Here is an 8,234-nt window from a genome sequence, read left to right on the forward strand (position 1 = left end):
GGTGTGTAAGAAAGGTCTTCCTAGAATGATTGGAATGTTGGAGTCTTCTTCCATGTCAACAATGACAAAGTCCACCGGGATGAAAAATTTCCCAACTCGTACGGGAACATCTTCCCATATCCCTAATGGTGTCTTCGTCGATCTATCGGCCATTTGGAGTGTGATATTGGTGCATTTGAGCTCTCCCATCCCCAACCTTTTACTCACCGAGTAAAGCATAACACTCACACTAGCCCCTAGATCACATAAGGCTTTGTTGATCGTGGTGTCGCCAATGGTACACGGTATTGAGAAGCTTCCCGGATCTTTGGGTTTTGGAGGTGAACTCCCTTGAAGTATTGCACTACTCACCTTAGTGAAGGCAATAGTCTCAAGCTTCCGGATCGACTTCTTCTTCGTGAGGATGTCTTTCATGTATTTTGCATAGGCCGGCACTTGATTGATTAATTCCGTGAAGGGAATTGAGACTTCCAAATTCTTCACAATTTCCATAAATTTTCCATGTTGGTCATCAAATTTGGGCTTGGCTTGACGACTTGGAAAAGGAAGTCTAATCACAATGGGCTCCTTCTCCTTGACCTTGTCTTCATTTTTCCTTGAAATTTCTTCTTTTGATGGTTCTCCATCCTTGGAGTTTTGCACAATTTCTTCTTTGTCACTAGCTTCCACAACTTCATTCTCAACTTGCTTCTTCGGTGCTTCATACCTTGTACCACTTCTCAAGTGAATGGCACTAACCGTTTCATGTCTTGGGGGATTACTTTGAGGTGGTAATTGCCCCTTTTGTCTTTGTGAGCTTGAAGATGCTAGTTGAGTCAATTGGGTTTCCAACATTTTGGTGTGAGCTAGAATGTTGTTGATGGTGATTTCCTTTGCTTGACTATCTTTTTGCATTTGAGTGAAAAACTCTTGTTGATTCTTTTGCATTTGAAGGACCGCTTTTTGAACATCAAAACCTTGGTCATTTTGTTGATTGTATGAAGTTTGATTTTGGTAACCTTGGTTTTGGTTGTAAAAGGGTCTTTGATTTTGGTTTCTCATGGGAGGTGGGGTGTATGTTGGTTGAGGGTTTTGAACATTTTGGCTTTTGTATGAGAGATTTGGATGGAATTTGGTGTTTTCATTGTAATAGTTGGAATAAGGGGTACCACTCTTGTATGCTTGGAAAGCATTCACTTGTTCATTTGTTCCCCTACATTCACTTTGGTCATGTCCCAAAGTTCCACAATTCTCACATATCCCACTTGGGATTGATGAAGATGCCGTCATGGCATTAACATGATGCTTTGGTGATTTTGAGGCTTCTTCAAGTTTAGCCATAGCTTTTTCAAACTTCAAATTGATGGTATCAATGTGAGCACTAAGTTGAGCACCCAATTGAGTAACGGAGTCCACTTCATGCTTTCCTCCTCTAGTAGCCTTGCGAGGCCTACTATATTGTGAGTTATGGACCGCCATTTCCTCAATTTTGTTCCAAGTTTGATTGTCATCAACTTCGGTGAACATTCCATTTGATCCCATGTTGAGAATGTTCCTTGAATCTTCATAAAGACCGTTCCAAAATTGTTGTACCAAGAACCACTCGCTAAGTCCATGATGAGGACATGAGCGACAAATTCCTTTAAACCGCTCCCAAGCTTCATACAAAGATTCTTCATCCCTTTGCTTAAAGCCCATGATTTGAGCTCTTAGCATGTTAGTCTTTTCCGGTGGATAGAACTTTTTGTAGAAAGCTAGAGCCAATTTCTTCCAAGAATCAATTCCGAGAGTAGCCTTATCAAGGCCTTTCAACCATTGTTTCGCGGTGACAATTAGAGAAAAAGGAAATAAGACCCATCGAATTTGGTCTTGAGTTACACCGGTTTGAGAAATCGCATCACAATAGTCACAAAAGGTTTCCATATGAGAATGAGGGTCTTCACTAGGCATCCCCCCAAATTGGCTTCTTTCGACTAATTGGATAAATGCGGATTTGGCAATAAAATTTCCGGTTAGATGTTGTGGTATAGGAGTACCATTGGGTAGGTTCTCCTCGGTGGGTACGGAATGTGATGAAAACTTAGGCATTGTGGGTTGATTTTGTGTTGGATTTTGTGTTGGGTTCTCCTCACCTTCTCTTGCAAAAGGGTTGATGAACTCAATAGTTGGTTGAATATCTACAACCTCACCAATACCTCTCAAAGTTCTCCTAGCAAGTCTTCTATTGGTTGTCAAAGTTCTTTCAATTTCACGATCAAAAGGTAACAAGTCACCTTGTGACCTTCTAGACATGCAAAATATCAAACAACTTGAAAACAATTAGAACAAACCTTGAGGAGTTTTACTTCCCCAAGGCAAAGAAAGACACAACTAATAACAATACAAGAAAATCTAAATCAAGTTAACACCGTCCCCGGCAACGGCGCCATTTTTGGTCGTGATATCTATCTAGACTCTTTTTTCGGTAACTTGTCGTTAGGGGGTGTCACAATTGGGGTTTGAATAGAAGATCACTAAACTAAATGGCAATGAAAGTAAAACAAGCAAGATGAATTAAAAGGGTTGTAAACAATTGATAAAAAGCACTAGGGTGTCATGGGGTCATAGGGGATTCATGGGAATTGATCATACAAACATGTTCTCAAATTATAAGCAAGCAATTATTGTTGTGATGGATTGAGTTGGGTTATATCTTACAATCCTAGGAAAGTTTGGGTCCCGGAGCCGAATCGATTAGATTGTACAACTCCTACAAGTCGACTTAGTCTTTCCTACTCAACAACATGCATGGTCTAATGAGACTCGAGTTGGTTTATGTCTTACAAGTCTCATTGAAAGGATAGGTGATGGGTAAAAAATGCAAGGATTCATAGGCTCGCATTTCATCAAACATAACATGTGCATGAGTTGAGATCAAAACAAGCAAGCAAATAAACCATGAAAGCATATTAATTTAAGCATGAATCATTCCCCATGTTGGTTTTCCCTAATTACCCATTAACCCTAGCTAGGTGACTACTCACTCATTATCATGTTGAACATGCTAGCAAGGTTGTCAATCATACCAACAAAGTGAAACATGATGAATAAATGAAAGTAATTAACAATAATTAAAAATGGATTAAGAGAATTATACCTACTAATGATTCCAATAATAAAGCAAAGAATAAAAGAAGTACTTGATGCTTGATTGAGAGGTTGTCAATCTCCCAATAATAACCCAAATAATCTTCAATTACCCAAAATAAAGGATGAACAAGAGAGAGATTAAGGAAATAAAACTTGTATTAAAACTTGATTAATTATTGATTACAAGATTAAAGAGAGATTTTATTGATATTAACTACACTAAAGATTGCTAAGAAGAACATGCTCTTCTAATTAGACTAATGGGGTATTTATAGTGGGGATTAGGTGTAGGAATTAGGGTTAACTAAGGGCTTAAATGACGATTAAGTCCCTACTTAAGGAAACGCCGGTATTTTTGGAAGGATGGGCATCTTTCTTGAAGCTTGAAGAAACGAAATTGTCTGCCTGGGAATCCGTGCGTCTTTGGCACGGGACGGGCGGATTCGATGGTCTCTGCCCGGGCGTCTTTGGGAGAAAACGGGCGTCTTCTGGTGTTGCTGCCAGGGCATCTTGTGGTGAAGACGCTCGGATTGTGGTGGTGGAGGACGGGCGTCTTCAGGCCAATCCGCACGGATTGCTGGACAGTCTCAATTCTTCTTCTTTTCTTCCCTTTTCTTCATAAAATCCTTGGGGATTTCCTCGGGGATGCAAGGATCTTTTCTCATCATTGCCCATCTACTATAGTATGTACAAAGGCCTTCTAATCTTGTCTCTCCTTGATGCTTGGTCATTTGAATTCAATCAATTTAGTCTCATTTTGCCATGAAAATGCAAGGTTTGCACTCCTTTCCTACCAAGGACACAAAACCTCAAAGAATATGCAAAACAAAGAACTAAAGACAATAATTTACCCAAATATGCACTAAAAAGCATGGGAACAAGGCTAATTCGGGGACTAAATATGCTCTAATTATGGTCACATCAGCATGCATTACTAAATAAGAGATTAATAAGAAAAACAATGTCTCTTACATTGTTAAGTGGCTCGAAATAAGGGCACAAATAAGGTCACCTTCCTTATTTGTTCTTGAGCTAAAATGTAATGGATGATCCTCCAAAATCCCAATGTAGAGATCCTCTTTTGATTGCACCAAAGACAAATCCCTTAAACTAATATATTAATTAACTATATTAATAACCTAGTATCCTTAAAATGATTCTAACAATATTCTTATTACTACACTAGTAATCTTATATTGTTATTAGAATTTAGGATGAACAATCTTTTGATTTTCTAAAACTAGTTTTAGAAAGAAGTAAGAGAGAAGAGCAAAATTGCATTTGAATGAATTATGAATATGGAGCAGTGTAAAAATGAGAACAAATTCTCATTATAGAGGAGGAAGGGGCCGTGTAGAGTAGTGCCAAAATGGCATCTTCTTTTTCCTTTTTATCTTCTCCATATAGTAGGCTTGTAAGACTATGTAGTGTAGGTGTGTGAGGCTAGTTAAACTAGCTATGATTATTTAAATTTTATCATATAAAATAATATCATCCACACTCCACTATAACCCCTCCATTTCGGTCCATATGTATAAAATGGACTACCATTTTATTTTGTCAATTTGTCATTTGTCACACAATATGTCACATGTAGTATGTTACATGTTATTAATTAATTTAATGCATATTGATCAAATAAATATCAATATATAAATTAATTAATTACATACAACAAATTGACTAGTGATCCTTGATCACATAAATAAAATGGGTCATATAATTATAATTCATAACATATTGTAATTATAATTAACCATTCATTCTTATCTCTATTGTTTCACAAAAAATAATCAATTTTAGTAATAAAGTATTTTAATTACTAAAATAAATCTTATTTAATCAAATTACAATAAGAGATAAATATTCTCTCTCACAAATTGAATTGTTCAATTTAAGGAATTATTTAACTTGTATCGTCATACAATTAATCAATTTGTCTATGAAGGGAATTGTCCTTTAGGTGTGACCTTAAGGGATCAACTGATCACCACCGTCAAACGACAGTAATGTCAAACTCTAGTTAGCCAATCATTACTTAATAATGCTGATCAGTTGACTATATAAATGAATCATCCCTTACGTATTCTTAATTTGAGATTTAAACATGTGATCGCACTATTGTTGAGGACACATACTCCAACAAATACGGCAAATAAAAAATCATCATGAAAAAAATCATTAATAGGTAAAGGATCCTCTCCTTCCTGTTGCGGTAATCGCTACAGATGATTAACTACTACATTCTCTGCGCCCATCTTATCTTTGATCGTCAGATCAAACTTCTGAAGAAGGAGTATCCATCTCAACAATCGCGGTTTAGCTTCCTTCTTAGCAAGAAGGTGTCTCAACGCTGCATGGTGAGTAAAAACAGTAACTTCTGACCCTATCAAATAAGAAAGAAATAACTCCAGCGCTTAAACCACAGCTAACAACTCCTTTCAGTAGTGGTGTACTTCACTTGAGCCTCAACCAGAGTTCGGCTCGCATAGTAAATCACATTTAAAGCCTTGTCTTTCCACTGGCCTAACACCGCCCCTAGTGCATAATCATTAGCATATCACATAATCTCAAATGGCAACTCCCAGTTGGGAGCCTGGATAATCGGTGCTGAAATCAAGGCCTGCTTCAACCTATTAAAAGCAGAAAGACACTCATCAGTAAATACAAAGGGGGCATCCTTAAGCAATAGCTGTGTAAGTGGTTTAGCAATTTTTGAAAAATCCTTGATGAACCGGCGATAAAAGCCAGCATGACCAAGGAAACTCCTCACTCCTTTAACATTAACAGGAGGAGGCAATTGCTGAATCACTTGCACCTTTGCTTTATCCACCTCGATGCCCCTATCAGAAACTAAGTGCCCTAAGACAACTCCCTCGTTGACCATGAAATGACACTTCTCCCAATTAAGCACGAGATTAACCTTAATGCAGCGCTGCAACACTTTATCAAGGTTAGACATACAATTATCAAAATCACTTCCATAGACGCTAAAATCGTCCATAAAGACCTCCATAATAGACTCTATATAATCAGAAAATATCCCCATCATGCACCTTTGAAAGGTGGCAGGGGCATTACATAAACCAAAAGGCATTCTACGATAAGCAAAAACGCCCTGAGGACAAGTAAAAGTAGTCTTTTTCTGATCATCCGGATGAATAGGGATCTGAAAGAACCCTGAATATCTATCTAAAAAACAGAAAAACTTATGAGAGGCTAACCTTTCTACCATCTGATCAATAAAAGGAAAGGGAAAATGATCTTTCTTTGTGGCGGCATTTAGCTCTCTGTAGTCTGTGCACATCCGCCAACCAGTTACTACTCGAGTGGGTATTAATTCATTTTTATCATTCTTAACCATAGTAGTTCCTCCTTTCTTAGGAACCACCTGAACTGGACTCACCCATTTAGAATGACCAACAGAGTGGATAATACCTGCATCTAGTAGCTTCATTACCTCAGCCATCACAACATCCTGCATCTTCTGATTCAACCTGCGCTGACCCTGTCTGAAAGGTTGTGATCTTCCTCTAACTCAATCCTGTGCATACAGATATCAGGGCTGATGCCCTTAATATCATCCAATGAATAACCCATCGCTTTCCTGTTTTTCTTAAGAACAGCTAACACAGCGGTCAGCTGTTTGTCATCCAATTTAGCACTAACAATGACTGGATATTGCTCTGTATCATCTAAGAATGCATATTTAAGATGAGAAGGAAGAGGCTTATGCTCGGGTACCTTTACCTCCATAGCGCAGAGGATATTTACCAATTATTCTACCCTCTCTCTTTCAGCGTCGGTGAGTTCACGCTCATCTATTGCAACTTCAAGCAAATCCAACACAGCGTCATTGTTTTCCTGGTTATCTGCACACTCATCTAGCAACATCAAAGCTTCTAGTGGATCCTTAATCAAGGTATCCGACCAGAACTCAGAAACAGACTCATCAACGATATCAATTGAATAACAAGTATCTTCTATCATTAGTCTGGCAAGTGTACTAGGCAAACTAAAAGTGATGGCGTTATCCCCCACTGTAAGAGTCAAACGCCCTTGTTTGACATCAATAATGGCCCCAGCTGTACATAAGAATGGTCTTTCTAATATAATTGGGGTCCGGATATCCTCAGTTATGTCTAAGGCAATGAAATCCACTGGTATAAAGAACTTGCCTACTTTAATCGGCACGTCTTATAGGATACCTTAGGGTCGTCTAACCAATCTATCAGCCATCTGGAGGGTGATATTAGTCAACTTAAGGTGACCCATATTAAGTTTCTTGTAGATAGAGTAGGGCATGACACTGACACTGGCTCCTAAATCACAGACAGCCTAATCTATCACTTCATTGCCTATGGTACAGGTAATAGAGAAACCATCCTGGTCTTTTATTTTAGGTGGAGCTTTATTGAGAATTAAATTACTAGACTATTCCATAAATGCAACAGTCTCAAACTCACTCAGCTCTCTCTTACGCGTCAAAATATCTTTCATAAATTTTGCATAAGAAGGTACCTGGGTAATTAGCTCGGTAAAAGGAACGGTCACCTGAAGATTCTTGACCACATCCACAAATTTACCATACTGTCGCTCGACCTTAGCATCTTTCAGACGTCCCGGATAAGGAATTCTGGTAACAATAAGTGGGTCTGCGAGTTTCTCTTCACCTTTGTCTAAACGTGGCATCTCTGCAGCAGGGGACAACGACACATCAGCAAGTTCAGATGTCAAAACAGCATCTGCACTGTTACTTGTACTCGATCGAGTACAATCTTCACTCGATCGAGAGCTTTTGACATGGGAATTACTCGATCGAAGAACATAGACCTCTCGATCGAGTTCTTCGATTTGGGCACTCCTCGATCGAGACCTCACATAACTCGATCGAGGAATTTCAGGGGAGAAACTACTTGATCGAGTTCCAAATTTACTCGATCGAGCATTTGGACGATGTTCAGCAGCTATGTCCTCAATTAGTTCCTCAAAAATAGATTCCGGAAATTCGTCAACAATTATATCATCGTTTTCCAGTATTTTCGGTCCATCATAAGTAAGACCACTTCGGAGATTGATTGCATTGAGTAGGTCGCAAGGAGGTGATCTATTCACTCGATTTGTTT

The 8,234-nt window shown here is 38.6% G+C and overlaps 1 non-coding gene across 1 annotated transcript; it reads left to right on the forward strand.

Annotated features, from left to right (window-relative positions):
- The first annotated feature begins 1,588 nt into the window (after positions 1-1,588).
- LOC141654411 (small nucleolar RNA R71) lies at positions 1,589-1,695 on the forward strand. Its single transcript, XR_012547972.1, has one exon. It is a non-coding gene; the product is annotated as a small nucleolar RNA R71 (small nucleolar RNA).
- The last annotated feature ends 6,539 nt before the right edge of the window (positions 1,696-8,234 follow it).

Source organism: Silene latifolia, chromosome 4 (assembly GCF_048544455.1).
Source record: "Silene latifolia isolate original U9 population chromosome 4, ASM4854445v1, whole genome shotgun sequence".
NCBI classification, from domain to species: Eukaryota; Viridiplantae; Streptophyta; class Magnoliopsida; order Caryophyllales; family Caryophyllaceae; genus Silene; species Silene latifolia.